This window comes from Castor canadensis, chromosome 5 (genome assembly GCF_047511655.1).
Source record: "Castor canadensis chromosome 5, mCasCan1.hap1v2, whole genome shotgun sequence".
NCBI lineage: Eukaryota > Metazoa > Chordata > Mammalia > Rodentia > Castoridae > Castor > Castor canadensis.
The window spans coordinates 82,239,517-82,260,651 of NC_133390.1; the positions used below are offsets into that span (position 1 = coordinate 82,239,517).

General features: G+C 39.7%; 1 long non-coding RNA gene across 1 annotated transcript in view; it reads left to right on the plus strand.

The window, feature by feature from the left end:
- Window positions 1-20,299, plus strand: part of LOC141423269 (uncharacterized) — a 44,745-nt gene extending 24,446 nt beyond the window's left edge. Inside the window, exon 3 of the long non-coding RNA XR_012447993.1 lies at window positions 1-20,299. This exon is cut by the window's left edge and continues 13,822 nt beyond it. This is a non-coding gene — a long non-coding RNA (uncharacterized lncRNA).
- The last annotated feature ends 836 nt before the right edge of the window (window positions 20,300-21,135 follow it).

Here is a 21,135-nt window from a genome sequence, read left to right on the forward strand (position 1 = left end):
CAATGACATGGACAAGAGAGTCACAGAAACCATCTAGCACCATGGTCTCTTGAACCCTGGTCCAATGCTTATTTCTTTTGCCTTACAAAACTAGAAAGGACACCTATTACTCTTAAGAGTTTTGAAATCCACCTAAACAACCACTTGGTATATTTGATTTCTGTTCAGGACATTGTCTTCAATAAATATGACTGAGAACCGTTATAAATACCCAAATCCATATAAAAGTGAAAACAGTTAGATTTGTTGATTGGCATCTCAAATATAGAAATGGATATAAGTTTAAAAATGTAGTTAGGTTTTGTTGAAACCTAAGGACGGCCTTTGAGGGGAGCAGTATTGGGGTTTTAACTCAGAGCCTTGTGATTACTAGGCAGGTGCTCGATCACTTCAGCCATCCTTCCAGCCCTTTTTGCTTTAGTTATTTTTCAATTTTTCATCCAGAGTTGGCCTCAGACCCTTGTCCTCCTACCGATGCCTCCCTCCTGCATAGCTGGAATCACAGGCATGTGCCACCATGCCAAGCTTATTGATTAAGATGAGATCTTGCTAACTTTTTGCGTTGATCCTCCTGATCTTCACCTCCCAAGTAGCTGGGATTACCGGGGCCAGCCACCTTGCCAAGTTGGAAGAACTTCTTGACACACAGAGCTGTCAAAATTGGTATGCTCTGCCTTGGAAGAGAGTGAGCTCTTTGCCATTGGAGGTGACCAAGGAGATGCCAGATGATTATGAGGTAGTAGGTTAGGCTAGGTGACACTAAAGATCTCAACATAAACCCATATGGAATTAGTGAGATCCCGGTATTTAAATAATCCTATTTGTGCATCTGTGCTGCAGGCCAGTTACTATCTCTCATGCTCACTGAATTTGCCATCTACTATGCAAAGTAGTACTTCCTTTTATTTACTCTAGAATTAACTCTTGCAAACTTTGGGGTAAGGGAGGCTGGAATAGTTCTGTTTTTCTGAGATTTGCTGATTAAGTGCATAGTTCTATACTACCAAGCATTGTCACATCTTCTGTCAGTCTGCTCTTTCTTGATTGAGGAAATCTAATTTTGTTAAATTTATTTTTATATCAACTGACTTCCATCAAATTAATAAGTTGAATAGTTCCCTGTTCTTTTTCCATATCCTCAGCTTTCACTAAATTTTTGTTGAAAGTCTGTGAAAGAATGGCCACAATTTTCCTGAGTCTACATACTGCTCAAAAAGTTGTGAACAGGGGATCACAACTTTTCTATCTAGCATCTATAATCTTTTCGATGAAATTCACCATTCCTGTGAGTTTGTGGCTTAGCAGCCCCTGGAATTCATATTTGTCAGAGCTGATCTCTGTCACTATTAGATGTGTGTTACTGTACAAGTCACTAATTTTTTCTTATATAAAAGGAAAATCAATACTTAAAAAAATTAAGAGACAAAAAAGATGATCCATGCAAATGTCTTGTACCTAGTACTACTGTTTCTGAACTTAATTTTTTTTTTATGGGAAGGAAATGAAATAAACTTAAATGCAATTCCTGAGTTGTGATAAACTGGAGTCCATAGTTTTGTAAATAGAGAATCGGATATATTTTACGTAAGGGAACTGCTTTATATTTGTCCCAATGGAAGCTCAGTTGTTTCCTTTTTTCCTGCTTATTCTGAGGTCTCTATGTTCCAGAGAGTCCATTGGAGTCCAGGTGACTCCAATCTGGACCCTAAGTCTATGATTTATTAGCTTTACAGTCTTGGTTCACTAACATCTCTAAGTCCCTTTCCTTAACTGTAGCATTGAGAAAATAGAAATACTTGACCTGTAACACAGGCTTTAAAGTAAAATCGATTCAGAATTCAAGTCTTAACTCTATGTGTTTCTAGCTTCATGCCAATATACAAGTTCCAAGCCCTTTTCATTTTCCTAATATGCAGAAAGAAAAAAAGTCACTCTCCTCACAGACAGTCCTTGTTATAATTCAGTGGGATAACGCTAATATAGCCCCCGGTCACTCACAGTGGGTTGTCAGAAGCAATTAGTTGGCTTGTCCCTATGTCATGGATGCTTTATAACGTCTGAACGGATATGCAGTTATCAAGAATTACTGTCTGTCCATGTCGTGTAGTAGAAGGTAGATCTGGAATCCAATTGGAATTCAAATGCTATACGCTTTGGAGAGACACTGCTCCTTGGGGCTTGGGTTCCTTGTATGAAATGAGGAACCTTTCTCTGTTACCTCACAGGGTTCCCTGACCATCACTGATGGTGAAACCATCAATGTAACCTAAAAACAAGACACTGTGATGATTAGGAATGTTCAGTGACACTCGAAAAAGTGGATATTTCAGGACTTTGTAGGTACACTACAATATGAAATTAGACCCAAGTCACATGGTCTTATTGATCCTAGATTTCTGATTTCCAGAGATCTTTATGTTAGTATCTTCTATTCAAGGAAGGTGAAAGATATATTACTATATTGATTCCATGATCCTTTTCAAAGATGGCATAGTACCATGCCAAATTCTTCATCCAAGCTGCCCTTTGATGTAAAAATCCAATCACAGATACTTTGAATCTCTGAACATTGATATCGTTGAGTTTCCTATGGAAACTTACTTAGACTCTCTCAAGACCAAGTTTTAAAGAACATTGATCTGTTAAAACCCTTCTGTTGTTTATTTGTTACATTGTGACAACACTCTTTACTACAGATTTCAGATATGGAAGTGAGATTTAATAGCTTACAATTTCCAGGTAGCCCTTCATATGGATGGAATTCCTTTGGCAATATGACATTCCCTCCGACTCAGTAACCATTTGTGATGGTCTATGTGTTCTAGACGATGGCTCCATAGGTTTACTCACGACTTACTCCAAAGTTCTGGAGTGTATGTCATCTGGTCCATGTGACTTACTTATTTAGTTTGCTTATTGCATTTTGTTGGCAGAGGGGTACACAGCCTGGAGTCCTGACTTGACAGGCCATTGGAACAATTGCCTTAAATGCTCTGTTGGATGAACCCCAGCAAATTATTTACCTTTTTGACTTGGTTTCTCCCATCTGAGACTTGAAGGCTTTGAGTGAAATGATCTCTGATATCACTTCCAATTTTATCATTTTATGATTCTAAAATATGCTGTCATTCAGAGACTTCCTGGCAAGTTCCTAGACAAGGTCAGGGGTAGCTGAAACACCTGATAACATATTTCTCCTTTCTTGCCAGCACTCAGAAGCTCCCCTTCAAAGAAACTGTGGAGAAAGGATCCCTGATAAAGCACACTAGACTCTGAAACTCTGCATAGCAGATATGAGTTCAAAGGAGACAATGGAAAATCATTGATTTTCTAATAGGCAAATAAATTGAAAAAATACCCATTAATGAAATTTAGAGTAAAAGTAAAAAGGAGAGAGAGAGAGAGATTACCTTGGTTATTTCACAATGCTGGCATTGACATTGGAACTATATCTTTATGAAGGTCTTATGTGGAAGACAAGGATGTGTACTAGACATTCTGCTAAGCTGTGGAGAACACTAGGCATTCTCTGGTGGTGACCTGAGTAAGCCTAATTTCCTCTTTGGGCCTTTATTTCCTCCATTTGGGCTAAGTTAGTGCTTCTCAGAGTGGAAGGAGCAGTGACTTGTCTGGACATCTTGTTAAAATAAGGATTCTGATTTAGAAGGTCTGGAGTGTAGCCTCTGACTCTGCAGGTATAACAAACTCCTTCCTGCTGCTGTTGGTTCTTCCCTCATTGAGAAACAGGGACTGGATAAATTTTAAGGACATTTTTAGCTGTGAACATGCCATACTAAGGTGGGAAACCTATAGGAAAGCCTATAGAGATGTTGCATCATCATGGTAAAACACCCTTTTGATTTAGAGTAGTAATACGAATAGAATTCCCAAACCTGAGTTTAAGCAAGGCAGTAGGCAGGCACTCAAGGGTACATTCTTTGTAAGTATGAGACAATTTGAAGAGGTATTAATGTTTGAAAAGAAAGAAGGGCAATGAGGCAGGAAGTTTGCTTTAGGCAGGTTCATAGGTCAGGGAACAACCATCTGTAGAAACCACAGCTATGTTGGAAGTGGTCATAGAAAAGCAATAAAGACACTGATGTGAATTCTGAAGAGATGTGCGACTAGCTCTACCTTTTATAGTTATTTTCCTATGTACCCTCACACCATTCCTACAAAGCTGTGGAGAACAGTAGGGATCTCCCTACCGTGAGGGGGAACTAGCTGGGGGAGAAAGAAGGGACTAAGCCCAAGAACACTGAGAGAGGTGAACCTCTGGGGCCTTGTGGATCCTTGACTCCAGCACCTCAGTGAAGAGGCTGAAACCTGAGTGTGTTCATGATTAGGCCTAACCTGCTGAGGCTCTCCCCAAGCCTCTCTGGAGCTGCCGTGGGCAGAGGTGTGGGGGAAGGAAAGTGTCTCAGCACAACCTCAGTTTCACTTCCTGCCTCAAACCCAGAGAGTCATTATATAAATATCGACCTCAGCAGCTGCTACTCTCACCCCTCTTCTCGCTATTACTCCCAAGGCCCAGCTCACAGGCGGGTGCCTGCAGCCTCTCACTTTCCCCTGGTCCCACAACACTTGCACCAGGCCTGCCAGGTGGGAGCCTGGGGCAGAAATGAATCACAACCTCTCTCTCTGGCCCTCCAGCCAGCCATGCCCAGCAGCCCTTGCCTCGCTGAGCAAGAGAGGGTGTCCTGACTGGTGGCCCACATTAATCAAATTAAACCTCATCCACAGGCCTGACAAGCACTCATCCCATCTATGGAGGCCACAGAATGCACTGTCAGCGCTTGTGCCAATAGAGGTGGGGCAGAACAGAACTTGGCATGCTCATATATGTGTATCTTTTATGTTATCGGATGAGCTCAAAATACCAAAACTTTCAAGCATGTGCAAAGTCAGGAAGGCATTGTACAGAAAATAGTCTGAAATGCAATAACAACAATGTGTTCCAGACTCCACTCTATCACAAATAAATAAAACCTACGAATTTTCAACCATAAGAAACTCCCCTTCAACTTGTTCAGAGTAGGCTAAGTGCAGCTATGAAATTTTCACAATGTAATTCCCTTGTAATGTTAATGAAAAAAATTTTTAAAAAGAAAACTTCCCTTTGAACATTGGTTCATTTTGCTTACCTATTTCATTTCTGAAGATGTTAGTTATAAAAACAAAAACCCACACTCACATACACACACAAACACATACACAAAGAAAAATAATCATGCCACATAATCTCCTTGAGCCTTGCTACCTTCTTCTGTAAAATAATGACATGAGCACTGCTCTCTTCCAGGCTTGCTGCAAGGAAAGCATGAGATGTATAATGGTTCCCATCTACCTACCAAGCACAGTGCTTGACAGGTAATAGTGTGTGTGTGTGTGTGTGTGTGTCCTTTGAGAGAGATTAGCAGATTAGCAAAATATAAACTCATAGTTGCTACTAGACATTTGTGACAAAAACAGATTACCAAAGAGCTGGTTTAGAATAAATGTATTAAAATTATATATAAGCTTTGAAAAAAAGAAGACTGAAAAAGGATGGGTGTTCACTAAAATGTTAAGTACTGGCAATCTCTGGATGGTGACATTTGGATTATTTACATATCTTTCTTTATGCTTCTGTGAGGCATCCATGTTGGATATGATCAACAATTGATAAAGAACATAGAAGTTAGGTGTTCTTAGCTTTTCTTTCTCCCCAAATATACCCTTCATGTGTCAAGTACAGGGAGTTAAAGTAGAACATCATGGCAACATAAAAGCAAGGACTTTCCCTGAATAAGGGTTTGGAGTTACTTGTAAAAATCTGTTACCTGAGAATGACTGATTATGTCTTTGTCAGTCTTTTATTCATTCATCCATGCCATCATCACCATTCACTTGGCCATCACATGTATTTGGATTGGTTATGCAGAGTAGAAAAAGGAATGGACTAGTGGTCAGAAGACCAGGGTTCAAGTTCTGCTGCCATTTTTCTGAGGCCACAACCATTTGCCCCTTTGAACCACATGGGGCTCATGGTGAACATAAAAGCTCTCTGAGAATCCCACAGTGTCAGGAGGGAAGGGATTTCTATGAAGTCAAGACACTGAGTAGTAGCATAAGAGAGAAAGGAATGTCATACACAGTGAGCACACTTGAGACACTTACACTTGATTAGTCTGCTGTCTTAATGCTGAGCTCAGCAGCATTGGACTCAGAAAGAACTATTAACCAGAATCCAGAAAGCATGTGTTCCAGGTCTGTCTTGGCTACTTACGTGCTGTGTGACCATGAGAACTCACTTTCTCTCTCTGCCTCTCAGTTTTCCAACTATCTTGTAAAGAGCTTATTAAGACCAATTATCTTCCACTTTGGGCATTCTATGAAATGAGCTAAAATGAGGAAAAAATATTGAAACATTAAGATTTTCACCAGAAATCAATATGTATGATGTGTTGTTCCCTTTTGTACAGCAAGGACATGGGAACCTTTTGGACAGCCCTAGTAACCCAAGAGGCAGTTCCTGGGTCTTATCAGTGCTGATCTTCTGCTGCATACTCTGCTTCTCCACTTAGCTTCTGTCACCTCAGGATAGAAGTAGGGAGGAAGTACCTACCAGACAACTGGGAATCCATGTGTGAGTCATGAATAGACAAGGTGAATATGGAATATTTGCAGTTCCTTTTGGTCATGCTTATTAGCTGTTTCTCAAACCTTACTGTGTGTCAGGTAGTTTTTCCAGCCTTGCAACAAGTAAGCTGTTTCTCAAGTCATACTATGAGTCTGAATGGAGGAGGTGAAAAGTGAGCCATGCTGGGTTCCAGCACTGTCATCTAGAGTTCAGGGTCTAAGTCAGTTCAGCTAGTGACTGGCAGGTGGTATTCATTCATCCACTCATTTATTCACAAAGAATTTATGGACCACCTTCTATGTGTGTTAGGCTCTGGGTTAGACACTAGAGATAGTAAGTGGAATGAAGTTGACTATACTGTGTGCTTCTAGAAAACAAATGTCCTGTCCTTGCTTATTTAGTGCCTGAATATGGCCCTGTCTTGATGAGCACATAAACTATTGGGATCTTTGGGGAAGTCATTTTTTTCCTTAATGATATCCAACATTCCTTCTAACTTAGAGGTTCTGTTCTACTGTTATCTGGTGTCTTGCAGTAAGAAGGTCTGCACAAAGAGATGGAACAAAGGTCATAGAACATTCAGCAGCAGAGGTGAAAGGAAACCGCAAAGCCTCCAGGGAGTGTGTGGACCAGTTAATCTCCCTCACTGAGCTATCTGTGAGAGGACACCTGGTGCAGAAAGCAATTAGCGTTCTTGGGCTTAGCAGGAACAAGAACATAGGCTTTGGGTCTGGGTGAACCTGTAGGGGACCCTTTAGGTGAAGATAAAGCTTATCTGGAGATATGCTGGACAGTACTCCGGCTGTTGCATTGGTCTACCTGGGACCAACTTGTTGCAGCTGATCACATTGTGGATTAAAAACCAGAATCTTTAGGCTCCTATCACCATGCTCCCCCTACTTTACCTGTGTCACCAAAACTCTCAGGGGATAGCAATACCTACCTCATATATCACAGCGATGATTAAATGTGAAAACTCCTATGAGAGGCCTTTATAAACTCTAAAATGATTCATATATGGAAAATAGAATCATATTCCAGGAGATGGGAAAAATAAATAAATAGGCACCACCCAAGTGGATAGCTGTATATCAAGCACAGAAGTAGCATAAAAATTAACTCAGGGCAAGCCTCAAAATATGAGATAGGGACTATTATTACTTTAATCCTGCAGATGAGGAAACTGAGTTTCAAAGATGCATAAATAACTTGAGCAGTAACCAGTAACTGGAAAAGGTGGGATTCACATTAAGTTAGTTTAACTGCAGCCCTCTTAAACAATATGTTCTTCTGCTTCCCTGCAAGGAAAAATGTTTTACAACTCAATTTAATTGTAGTGAATAAATATAACCTGACTGCTGGACTGAGCACTCAGTGTTGTGAAGACACAGACAGTGATCTCGAAGAGCATGAGAAAATAAGAATATACTCCAAGGAATAAGGAAATAGATATTAGAAATGTGACTGGTACCAAAACAATGTAGAGAAGATTGTGGAGGTGGAAAAAATGAGGAGTATTCCAGAGGCTGTGCATTTAACAGACCAGGGAACCAAGGATGTGGCTAAAGAGTAGTTCAAGGCTGAAAAGGTGGTACTTTGTAGCCTGCTAGTGAAAGGTCTTGAGTGCCAGGTAAAAGAGATGAGGCTTTAGCCTGGAGTTGGTAGGGAATTATGAAAGGCTTTGGAGTGGTTGAATAGTGTACCCAAGTGGAATTTTAAAAGTTAAATAAGAAGAAAGCCATTTTGTGCCAACACTATAACCATAACCTCAGGACTGGTGAAGATTAAAGTAGAAAGAAATTTAATTCTTCAAGTTTTACCCCTCATCTGGGAGAAAGGGAAATGCAATTTTGAAGATTTGCTACATCATTAATACTTAAAATGATGAAGAATGGAAAGAGAGTCATAGAAGGTGGGTGTTGAAGGGATTGTCAGGAGTGGCCCTCACCCAAGCTCAACCCCTTTGAATCATTGGGGTGATGGCTTCACTTCTGGAGAACTTCTCCTGTGATGGAAAAGTCTTTACCTGATGAAGAAGTTCACTATCCCTGGAGAGCTCTAACTGCTAGAGTGAGTTTTCTTTCTTATTTAGTTACAAGTGCTCAGTCTTTGTTTTATCCAAATCTAAGCTTGTCTTTATCTCAGAATCACACTATTGACAACCTCCACAGGCCTCAGTCCTTCCCTAGTTGTCAGCCATGGATCTTTGTAGAATCAGACAGGACCAGGTCTTAGAGGCTCAGGATTTGGAGAGGAGACAAAGATCTTCAGGAAGGACAGACTAAGGTAGATTGGGGGAAGCAAGGCCAATTAGGAGGCTGACTCCTGAGGTTTACGTGTGGAAACTATAAGGGAGTTGCTGCACATGTGATCCCCAAAACAGGGCTTCATCAATAGCTTTGTTAGTCAAAAAAATAGAAGCAAGTCAGGTATGATGGTACACACTAGTAATCCCAGCACTGAGGAGGTGGAGGCAGGAGGACTATGAGTTCAAGGCCAGCCTGGGCTCATCATAGCAAGACCATGTTAAAAAGGGAAGAAAGGTAAAAGGGAAGAAAGGTAAAAAGGGAGGGAGGGAGAGAAAGAAAGAGAAAGGGAGAGAGACAGAGAGAGAGAGAATGAATGAAAGAGAAGTAACCTAAATCAACTGTACTTTCTATTAAGCATCTTTTACTTTCATAAATGATTAACTGGGAGACCTAACAGATCATTCCTGCAACCAATACAGTATTAGAGGGCTGGAGGTGTAGCTCAAGCAGTAGAGTATCTGTCTAGCAAGAGCAAAGCTCTGAATTCAAACTCTAGTACCACCAAAAAAAAAAAAAATCCAATACATTCTTGGTTCCAAGCAATGAAGTTCATAATCTGATTAGATATAGCTCCTGTCTTCGAGGGGGTCACACTCTAAGGGATCAGAATCTTACTCTATACTAGAATGATATAATCTGCAATGTGTACATAGGCAGTGACCAGCTTATCTAAGTGCCAGGTTTCATTCACAACACTGTGTCCCTCTTGCCCAGAATGAGGCCTGGAACATTGTCAATAAATACATTTTGAATGGATTGATGAGTGAGTGAATGAATAAATTACTGATAGAATTTGATCTAAAACCAGAACCAGGTTCTTCAGACCTTCAATCTAATACTTTACTCACTACAGCTTAGAGATACCCATTTCGTAACGGTCCTTGTGTGAGGCTGATCTTAACAGGAAGACATTAACTAAACCAAAGGTACCCATGATGTCATCTACTGTTTTATATGCCAACACTGACCACCTTAGTGCTGCCAACAACAGGAGTCTGATTTTAGAGGGAGACTATCACAAACCCTGTTCATTTCCTTAGCTACCAAGTGAACATGAGTAAGTTGCTTCTTCTCTTCGAACTTCAATTCCTTGTCTGTTAATAAAAAAGGGAATATCACATCTATTTTATATAGTTATTAAGTAATTTCATTCTGGGAAAGAGTGTGGCCTTGTTAAGAGAGGACCCAACTGAGTCTGCAGGTCTGTTCCGTGATGCAGCTCAGGGTTTTCATGGCATTCAGACTGAAGCATTAGTCCCAGGGAGGACTTGACAACCAGAGGGATAGTTGAACCTCCGCACTTTTTGCTTAAAAGTAAGAGTTCAACTCTCTCTGGTGTTGCAGTCTTGGTCAAGGGTGGTTGCTGCAGACTGTGTACAACCGGAAACCCCAAATTGGGTTTGCATCTATCTGGCCAAGGTACCTTCCCCAGCTCCACCTCCAGATGTTCCATGGGGGGTTGAGGTGAGGAGGAGGAGGAGTTCACGGAGCTTAGTATCTCTCTGATAGGGGTAAGTACATGCACCCACATGCACGAGAGAGCTGGGGGTGGGAGTGTCCCAGCTTGCTGCTGTAAATGTGGGCCAGCAGCTGCAGAGTGTGTTACCCAGAAGGAAAATGCTCTGTAATCATAAGATAGAGGTTTCCCCGTCTTTTCTCTGAGAAAGTTTGGAGGCCATATCTTTTTCAGAAAAGTGTCAAGTTTTGTTGCCACAGCAGTAATATTTCAATGACTTTTGTACCCTTGCCTGCCTGCTTTTTAATAAGCAGGGCTTTGCATTGACAGTACATGTGCAAGGTTTGACCTTTTCATAGGAAAAAAAAAAAAACAACATTTGTAACCGATGCCTATATATAGAAACTTCAGACTGAAGCAGATAAAGATGTAGGTCAAATGACTTTTTTTGTATGTGAAGCATAATGCAAGAGGGTGCAGCAGACAATTCAAAACACATGAAATACTGCCTTTGGCTTGAACCTCCCTAATATTTATCAGTCTTTAAATAATGACTTTGTTTTCAGTGGGGAATTAGAATGCCAACTCTCCATCCCTGAACACAGGATTCCTGCCCACCCCTCTTCCCAGGGGAAATTTACTTAATTTAAAAATGTATTTTGCTTTCTGGGTAATTCTTAACTATTCCTGCAATGGGAATAAAGATGATATGAGAGGCAATCAAAAAGGTGATTTGTGTCATTTATTAAAGAGAAACATTTCCCCAGGTCATTGTTACCTAGCAAGCATAAAGCAAATTCCTTAGCATTCAACACAAACTAGAAGTCTCCACCTTTGCAACAATCTCCTCAGTACCCCTTTCTATGTTCTTTGTTCCACCAAATCTCAAGTCGTTGGCAACTACATGTACTTTTGACTTTGCTGTTGCTTTCCTTACTCTGACTTTTTAAAAGGAATATCATTTCCTGAACCTCTTTGTACATCCACACCTATTCTCAACTATGTGAGTCAACCGCAATCATCTCTGTGAATCCTTCCTTCTTTCCCTTTCCCATCCTTTCCAAGCTCTTTGTTTCCACTGAGCTGATCGTAATTTGCTCGGGATTCTACTTCTGCAGTCCGTGTCTTCTATTCCATTGTGTAGACCATGATCTCCTTGAGGGCAAAGCAATTTCATTGACATCAGTAACCCATGAGGTTGTTATTATTGTCACCTTCAACAACTGAAAGAACTAAAGTTCAAAACCTCATCCAGTGTCACGTAAGTAGCTGATGGATAGATTCAAACCCAAAGATGTTCTGGAAGCTGGCTTGCTCCAGTTTATAAGAGCTGACTGTTAAAGTTCAGAAATTTTACAAACTGGTTGGAAAGCCTTGTTGTAAATTAAGCCATACAGACAATACAATAAAATAAATTTTTTTAAAAATAATTTTGATAAATATATAAAACTCACTACTTCATAATTTTGACATTTTATTACTAGATGTGGTCTTAAAGTTATTTATGCTTCTTATAGTTGTATGTAAGAAACATTACACAATGGTGTGCAGCTGTGTATCTCTTCCAAACGCCATGTTAAGTGATGTTGCATTGGTAGTTTGAAATTGGCCACGGTGGAAGAATTTACACCAAAGGAATTGGAAAGCACGACAAATGAGGGCTTCCTACCTAAGAATCAGTTGTTAGCAACAGGTTTGGGCCAAAGGCTCATGTGGACTCTTCCGTTTCCTGCACTCAGAAGAGCCTAACTTTGGACCCTCACAGATGAGCTCCTGATAACAGAAAACTGATCTTTACAAGGCTCCTTTGGGTTTCAGGGTTGGAATAAAAGTATTTCTTGGTTGTTATCTTAAACCTCTATCATAAATTTAATTACGTACTTCATTACATCCTGTATACAGGGATATATGATGTAGCTCTTACAATGTCAAGTGGGAATTGCACAATGTAGATATAAACTTATTCTCTCCCAAATTTGCATCAGTGTAATATCTTATTGGTTTACCTGCATATCCTCACAACCTAGATTTCACATACATAGTGTTCATACTGTGTACACTCTGTGTGATCTCATGAACTGAGATCTAAACTTGGAATCAGAGATTATGGGTCTCAGCACTAATTGGGCCTTAGTTTCTTCATCTGACTCTTCACAAATTTCTCTAGATGTCCTACATGTCTCAATTTCTAAATGACACTATTATTGCTCCTCTTCTTTAGAGCTCAGTTTCTGCATCTATAAACTGTGGGAAACTGAACTTGATAAAGTTCCTGGCAGTTCCTTAAGTTTTTGAGTCCTTATGAAAGGCCATGTTTTCTACTGGTTGTGCCATTCTTATCAGATAGCTTCACAATTTGCCATTAGAAAAATGCCAGGTCACCTTCTGAGCACCCAGAACTCTGATGCCAAAAAAGGACTTAGAGATGGAGCAGGGTTTTTTTGGCTAGGAGCTCTAATTGCCTCCAGGCTAGCCCTTGAGTCAAAGGGAAGCGCATGAGTAGGAAGTCTTCTCTGCTGTTTCCTTTAGAAAATCTAGAAGACTAACAAAGGGATGGTGAAATCTGCATAAGAGTTTTGATTTGGTATTCCAGTTGGATCTTAGAGATAGGGAAAGATGTAAAAAAAGGTGATATTTTCTATTGGATTGGGAAGACAGGAGCAATGATGGTAACTAAGGAAAGGAATGATTCGGGAGCTTCTAGTGCAGTTGTCATGGTGGGATGAGCACAGCATCTCAGTCTCTCCTTACCTTTGACATACCTATTGATTGACCCTGAAGCTACAGATTATTTGTATTTTTATGAAAAATATCCTTATCCACTCAGCTCCTTTTATTTTCCAGATTTCACAAAGCACTTTGGCTATTGATAATCTCATTTGACCCACAGATGACTCTATGAAATAGGTATTATTATTATTTTTTGGCAGTATTGGGGGTTGAACTTAGGGCCTTACGCTGTTTAGGCGGTGCTGTATCACTGCTAGCCCTTTTTGCTTTGGTTATATTTTGAGATAAGGTCTGACTTTATGTCCAAGCCTTCCTGGACCATTATCTTCCTATTTATGTTTCCCATGTAGCTGGGATGACAGGTGTGTACCATTGCACCTAGCCACTGATTGAGATGGGGGTTTCATAAACTTTTTGCCGGAGCTGGCCTCAAACTGTAATCCTCCTGATTTTTGCCTCCCAGGTGGTTAGGATTACAGGCTTTGGCCACTGGGCCAGGACTGCTACTTGTAGTTTTTAGAGAAAGAATTAGAGATTTAGACAGAGAAGTAACTTGTCCATAATCCCTTAGGTGTAGAGCAGAGGCTGGAAGTGAGCTTGCTCTTTGAACTTTAAGATTGATATACTTTTCCTGGTCCCAAATGACCTTTACCTGATGATGTCAAAACTGTTAGCTGAGTTGAGAAGTTTCAGAGTTGCTGCTCACCTGAAAACCCACAGAACCACACTAGGCAGAGAAAGAATTGATAAATTCATGGGTTCAATGAATCGTAGAAGTATAAGGAATCCTACAGAACCCCTGACCCAACCCCTTCAATTTTCAGAAAGGAGAAATGGAACCCTTAGAGGCATGTGGCACATCTAAAGTCATACACAGAATCAAGTTTAATCCTTTTCTTAGTTACCACCATCCCTCCTCTGTCTTTTCAAACCATGGAAGTATCACCTATCTTTGACCTTCAGACATGTATCTCCTGCTTTCACCTGCTTGTTATTGTCATCTGCTCAAACATTGTTCATTTTTTGCTCTCTTTCATCCACCAGCAATATTAAGAGATCAAACTACTTGAAAACTCTAGGCAATCATTGTAAGCACAATGCAACATTTTCTGCCAGTTTGGGCATGAACTAAAGAACTCTGGGTGGAAGGAGGCCAGCATGCTCCAATCTCAGTTGTCATTTTCATTTAATCTAGTCTGTGCCAGCAGATGGATTTGTTCCTGGTGATAATGGTGACTCATGCTCTTCTGATGCTAACCAATCAATTTAACCTGCCATAGCTTGGTAGACACAAATGTCTAGTATGTGATCAAAAATAGAGTCTCCCTGTTGTCTACTACCTTGACACTGGTAGTCTTTAAACCTGAGGATGCACTGCAACCCAAATCAAACCTTTAGCCCAAATATAGCCAGATAGACTTTCTCACCATCTGTCAGAAAGTATTAAAGTAGATGACCTTTGGATGATTACGATGGACTCCTTAAAAGATTACAGCTTTATCCAAAGCATCTTGAGTTTTCTGTAAGGTCTTACTATGGTTTAGGGATGAGGTCTGGGCACTGGTCTTAAGGTTTCTGCTCTGTTTCTAAAAAGATAAGGAATTCTGTGAAAGCTAAGATGAGCTACATCAAGTTAACCTGAGTGCAGTTAACTTTCGGCAATAATAAGTACACAAACTTCAGAACTGATGTGATTTCAATTCCTTCTCTTGCACTATTTACAAGCTTATTTACAGGACAGATGGACAGGCCAACTTCCATAATAAACCAAGAGACAAAGATGAATTCAGGAAAAAAAGCCCATGAGGCTAAAAGTAAGTGGGGCATTTTACTTTAAAAGTTATTCATAGTTGTCACAAGATTCAATGGGTACAGAACTTGGGCCTAAAACCTGAGTTTCTTCATTCATTTCTTCAACTGATATTTCCCTAGTTTCACACAGTGCTAAGCACTTTGTTATGATGTGGGAAAACAGGGTAGAGTCAATTCCACCATGACCATAAGTCTTGCAGTAATGATTTGATAGATTTCTATAGTGTAGGACAAAGGCTTCGGTGCTATAAGAAAGCTCTGGGATTTTCAGAAAAAAAGCCACATTCTATTTTACTGAAAGAATGAAGTCTTGAGTCTTGATGATAGGCAGAATTTAATTCAGATCAAGAACTGGGGAACTTACTTCTCTGTAGTTCAGTTTTTTCATCTGTAAAACAGGACAGTAGTATCAATCTCATAGAATTTGTGTGATATGTAAATTCATATATAGTAAACCACTTAGAAAGGTTCCCAGGATATTGTAAGTGCTCAAAAATATTAATCATTATTTTTATTCTTGGCATCTGAGTGAAGTTACCCAAAAGTTTCTTTTAGTCTCAAAAGAGAGAAAGATGGAAGAAGACCTGTGCTGAGAATTCCTTTGTATGTTCAGGTCTTTGTAGGTCCTGGTGTATAGGCCAACTGTGCTCCTGCTTTCTCTTCCTCTGCCCCACAACTTATCTTTCTCTGTTTTTTGGTCACACACACACACACACATACACACACACGATTCTCTCTGTAGAAGATGGACTGTTTATCAAAAACCCCAGGTGTAGGAGTGTTTCAAATGATTTTTGGAAACTGAAATGATTTCAGAGATAATAGGTATCAAGAATGTGGGTGTAAAACACAAACAATAGGCAAGTTCATATCAAAATCTTCACTTTCAAAAGTGGGTTTTCTTCTTGGTTGCTTTTTTTCCCAAAAGTATCATCATTTATGTGGTTTGAGAATGATCTTTCCTCTGGAAATTAGACATCGCAACATAGAACACAGAGATGTAGCTGATTAAGTAAGAAAGGCTCAAATATTTTTTTAAGTGAGGCTGTGTCCTCTTTCAGGCAAGGCAGCCTACAAGATTGAATTTGCTTTGAGTCATGTATTTTACATAAACCAAAGAGGTTACCCCTAAGGTGAACTGTCTGGCTTATTGCTCCCCACCCCCACACTGTCCCACATATCATCACAGGAAGACATTAGCAGTTTCAGGACTTGAACTTTCTCTCAAACATTTCTTTACTTGAACAAAACAGGGTTTCTACATTAAAAAGTCATCATCACTGTGTGAGGTGTGTTGAAGGATTATGGGTGTGTTGTTTTTTTGGATGTAAAGATCTTAAACACTGTGAGGATGGTGAATAATATAAGTTGGCCCTTCTGGATCTAGCTGTGTTTTTGTTTCTTTTATTCTCTTGGTAAATAAGGGCAGAGGTTAGCCAAGAATCAGGTTCTCAGGGATTATCTAGCTTGCCCCATACCTCTTTCATATTACAGATGGAGTAACTGAAGGTCAAAGAGAGGAAGAGATTTGCCTAAGGTCACACTGAGGTTAGAACCCAGAACTTTTGAATCACAACCCAGGATTCCAATAATAAGACAAAAGATGAAAATTCTAACCCATCATTATGGCCTCAGAAATACCAGTGTGCTCATAAAATAATCAATGTAATGACACGGTACGATGATATCTGATCTGACAGGACTGTTATGGGGATAAATAAGACAATAAAGGTGAAATGTTCATGTTAAATTTTACGGCCACTAAATGGTTGATAAACACTGCACAATATCTACTGAAGTCAAGGGAAAAATGAGAATCGTTTTCTTCTTGCAAATAAAATAGCGTTCCCAAGGCCATTTTAAATGTCTGTTTGCCTATATGCCTTCTTTCATTCTGAAGTTTCCTTTGCATAATTCAGTACTAGGAAGTTTCATGTCATTCTAAAACTAGAGATAATTTGTCTTAGCCTATTATACAGCTGGGAATCTGCAACCAAGCACAAATTATGGCTGAAGTTAAAAGTAGGAGCACTAAATTTTTCTGTGGCATTTGTTGACCTAAACCTGAGTCAGGAAGTCTAGCCATTGAGTGAAGAATCTACAATGAAAGAGGTAAATGATATCTATGACATCCCAAAGACTTGCCATCTAGAGCAACTGAGACTGGAAGAAATGACTGAAGATGAATTCAATACAAAGCTATGTTAGGCTCAAGAAATTGAAGGAAAACCAGCCCATGGGACATTTAACACATAGGTTTAAGATAAATACAGTCACCTATCAGATTGGAGAAGACCCATTTCATGCCTGTGGATATAGGATCAGAGTTGTTTGGAACCAACTGTAAGAGGACATTCCCATGAGACAGTGTGGTTAAGAACTTCTGAATGGGGGGACAGGAGGAGTAGGGATGTGACCCAAACAATGTATACACATGTAAGTAAATATAAAAATGATAAAATAAAAGAAAGAAAAAAGAACTTCCAAATAATCTAAGCTGATAAAACCTGGAGCCAGGAAACCTCTGATAGCAGTGAGCACCTCATCACAGAAGTTGTTCCACAGAAGTCATGATAAGGATGCTAACATTGAAGAATCAAGCTAAGAGGTTGCTGCAGTTTGAGGAACTACTCCCTTCAGTTTGCCAAAAATCTCTCTGAGAGTCTAGAATTCCTTTATCTAAAAAGGAAGGATGATAGAAGGGCCATGGTAAACACAATGACAATAGGCAGAATGAAAAATCCTTGGGCATTTGCCCTTCATAGGAGAATGATGGGATTCTACACTTGGGGACATGAAAAGGCCATAAATTTCCAAGGCAATAAAAGGTACTGTCTCCAGTCCTGTAGTCAGGAAACATATGGAAGTCCTTGCTTGCAGATGGATTGTGGGGAGTTTTTAAACAAAAAAGCTTCTGTAGCCGAAGTGATGGGATCCAGATTGTACAGCTGGAATTGCTCAACTTTAGGTGGCACTGGATTTGAAAGACCACATGGCATGGCCTAGCATGTGTAGCACTGATTGGAGGTAAGGGGTAAGGATTTGTGGTGCTGGGACGGTTGTAAAATTTCTCTTGGAATTTGTGCTGCTGCTTTGAAAGACCAATAAGATCATCGGAGAAGTTCCCTTTTATCAAAATGGGCACCATGGAATGCTCATCCCATGAGATCCATGTTCTAGGGCCAAGTTGAAGGAATGTTGCATATTCATAGCCTTGAAGATTTGTAGACAAAGCCTCTGAAAAGGGATAAGGCAAAACAACCATTCGATTTTTAATAATTCTGCTTTTCACTAACTTGCTTGATCACAGTATCTATGCAACCAGTTTTGTCTGACACTCCTACCATCCTGGGAATTAATGTTACCTAGCAAGCACTTTGGATAATCCCATGAATTCTGTGGTCACTAATACATGAACTCACAGAATGTTAGAACTGAAAGCTATGCTAAAATTAATGTTATTTCTATATTTTTTGAATTGAGAAAGCAGAGGCCTGGCAGGGTTATGCCAATAAAATGACCCTGACCTACAAGAACCTGAAATTTAAAAATTCCAACAAATGGATCATGGTGTAATATTACATTATATATAAAGTTCAATGGCAGTTGAACTTGGATCCAGAATGCTGGACTTGGAATTCACAGATCTGGGGTCTAATCTGACTTTTTCATCATCACTGAACAGGCCCACCTCTCCACTTTCATTAGCACTGGGTCACCTCATTTCTAAAATGGGGAGGATAATGCTTGTGTGACTGATCTCACAAGTTCTGGTAAGAATCAAGAGAGAGAAAGGATGTGAAAGTGGTTTATAAGTTGTACTGCTATTTAAGTGGTGGGGATCCTTCTTTCTCCTAATAGGTTGATGCTGCAGACAGCATCAGGAGAATGTGTCTATTTTCTGTTGCTTTTCTGTTTGTGAGGGTAGTTTGCATGAATCTGTCCACAGACTTCATCTTATAACCGCTGTCATGGGTTAGTGAGGTGATCTGCCACGTTGGTGTGGAAGCTCTCAGCAGTACAGTTGCCCCGGGGATGGGACCTGGAGTCTATGACTGTAACTCACACATTTAAGGCAACTGGCAAGGGAAAGTAGAAAGTTATGAGCATGGTCATATCCTCAGCAGATGTTTGATTCCTTGTACTCATAAACAGTGACAAAGAAAACAAAGACATCCAGATTCTATATTGTCAGGACTAAAAATAAGTCAAAAAAGAAGAAGTATCTCAATAACATCACTGAAAAGAAAGAGGGGGGGGGAGAGAGAAAGAGAGAGAGAGAGAGAGATGAGAGAGATGAGATGAGAGAGATGAGAGAGATGAGAGAGGAGAGAGACAGAACTACTGGATTGGTAAAGCCTTGGTATCTTATCTTTGGAATGTTATTGATGATCTGAGTGTGGTGTGAGATCTTAAGTGAAATGAATTGGTGGTTTCAGTTCCGGATATGGTATGCAAAGAAAAAAAAAACTTGCTCTTTGAAATTCAGCACTTCCTTGTCTGTGCTTCAGGAAGCCGCACGCCTGATGTTGAGCGTGGAAACTGACTCATTTCTGGCCCTTTGAGATTAGCCTCTCCAGCCCCCAGACTGTAGGCAGGATCTGGGGCCTAATGGGAAACCAGAATGGGTTCTGGCCTAACTTGGAGAACGAGGATCATCATCACCAAGGCACATCTCTTTTAGGGTATATAGCTTTCCAGAAGGTTCTGTAGGTAATGGACCTTCTGGATTAGCTATCTCCAAAGATTTTCTGTTTGCACTTGGAAGTAGGTGAGTGGCCTGAAATGGCAGAAAACAAAAATACAAATGCAGTGCTGTCCAACATCTTATTTTGAGATTCACATTAAAGGAAGTTAGCCAATTGACCTATGTGGTGGAAACACATGACCCTAATATTTTAAATGTAAGGGACATCATATGTTTTCTCACTAAATAGAGCCCTAAGAATCAGTGATCCAGTCTTCCCCTTGACAGTCCCAAACACCTCTTGTTCTGATGTTCTGTAAGTCACTTGGATATTAGGCAAATATCCAAGAGATATTTTATATTTACTTACTAGGAAAAAATACGTTAGAAACTGTATTTTGCCCATTAAACTGAAGAATGAAACCTTGGATGACAAGGAGTTCAGCATTTCCAAGAGTGACCATGCCAAGCTTGATCCTTTAGGCTGAGACCAGTAGTTTCTAGACTTTCTGTAGCCATCTCAGCAAGGGAAATAACTGTAAAACCAGCCTCTTTCCTTAATTCTGATTGAAACAGTAAAAACAAAAACAAAAACAAAAAACCTTACCTAGGGATAATGAGAGGAGTGCTGGTTTAAATAAGAAGTCAATGAGAGACAAATGATGTTGAGAGATAAAACCAACCAAGACCTGGCTTAGCTCAACTCCAAACTGCTGAGCTTGTCACCTCTGGCAAGGTGGGAATCACAGCTGTAAGGTGTGAACACTAATTAAAAAATAAGATCATATATGGGAAAGTATTTACTTCATAAATGATGAGAACTATGCAAAGGTTCATCATTTCTATTACATATAAGCTTTTAAAAATTAATGATTAATTTGCATTAAAAGTGAAATTATAGACTTCATCATAGAATAGCATTAATCTTACCAATTTTCTTATCTAGAAAGTTTCTATAAATTGTAAGAGTTCACATTTTTAAAATTTATTTGCATGTTACTCACTTCAAAAAGGATTTGAAGTAACTTATAATATTAGACATAGATATAAGAGGAAAATTAAAACACAGATAAAAGTAAGACCCTGACATGGAAGAAGAGGACAGCTAGAGGAGGAAAACCCAGGATAAGAATAATTTTAATGAAGCATACAACATGATTCTGAGCTTCCCAGCTGCTTAGACAAAAAATAAAAAGGAAATGTGTTATATTATGCAGCCCTCTTTATCTAGTAAAAGAAGATTAGTTATGGATCAGAGTCAGTCAAATCCTTCCTGGCCCTAAACGCCACAAGAAATGTATCATGAGCATACTCATTTAAATAATATCAAAAAATAAAATGGACAGGATCTTTAAAAGGAGATGCAGTGAGGTTATTGTTCCAGTCTAACCACTAGGTGATATTTCCCTTTGCCAATCAGTGTGTGTCTTTCTAGAATTAAACAAACAGCAAGCTGATTAATAGAAGGAGCAGGCGAAAAGGAAAAAAAGGAAAGGAAAGGAAAGAGAAGAAAGAGAAA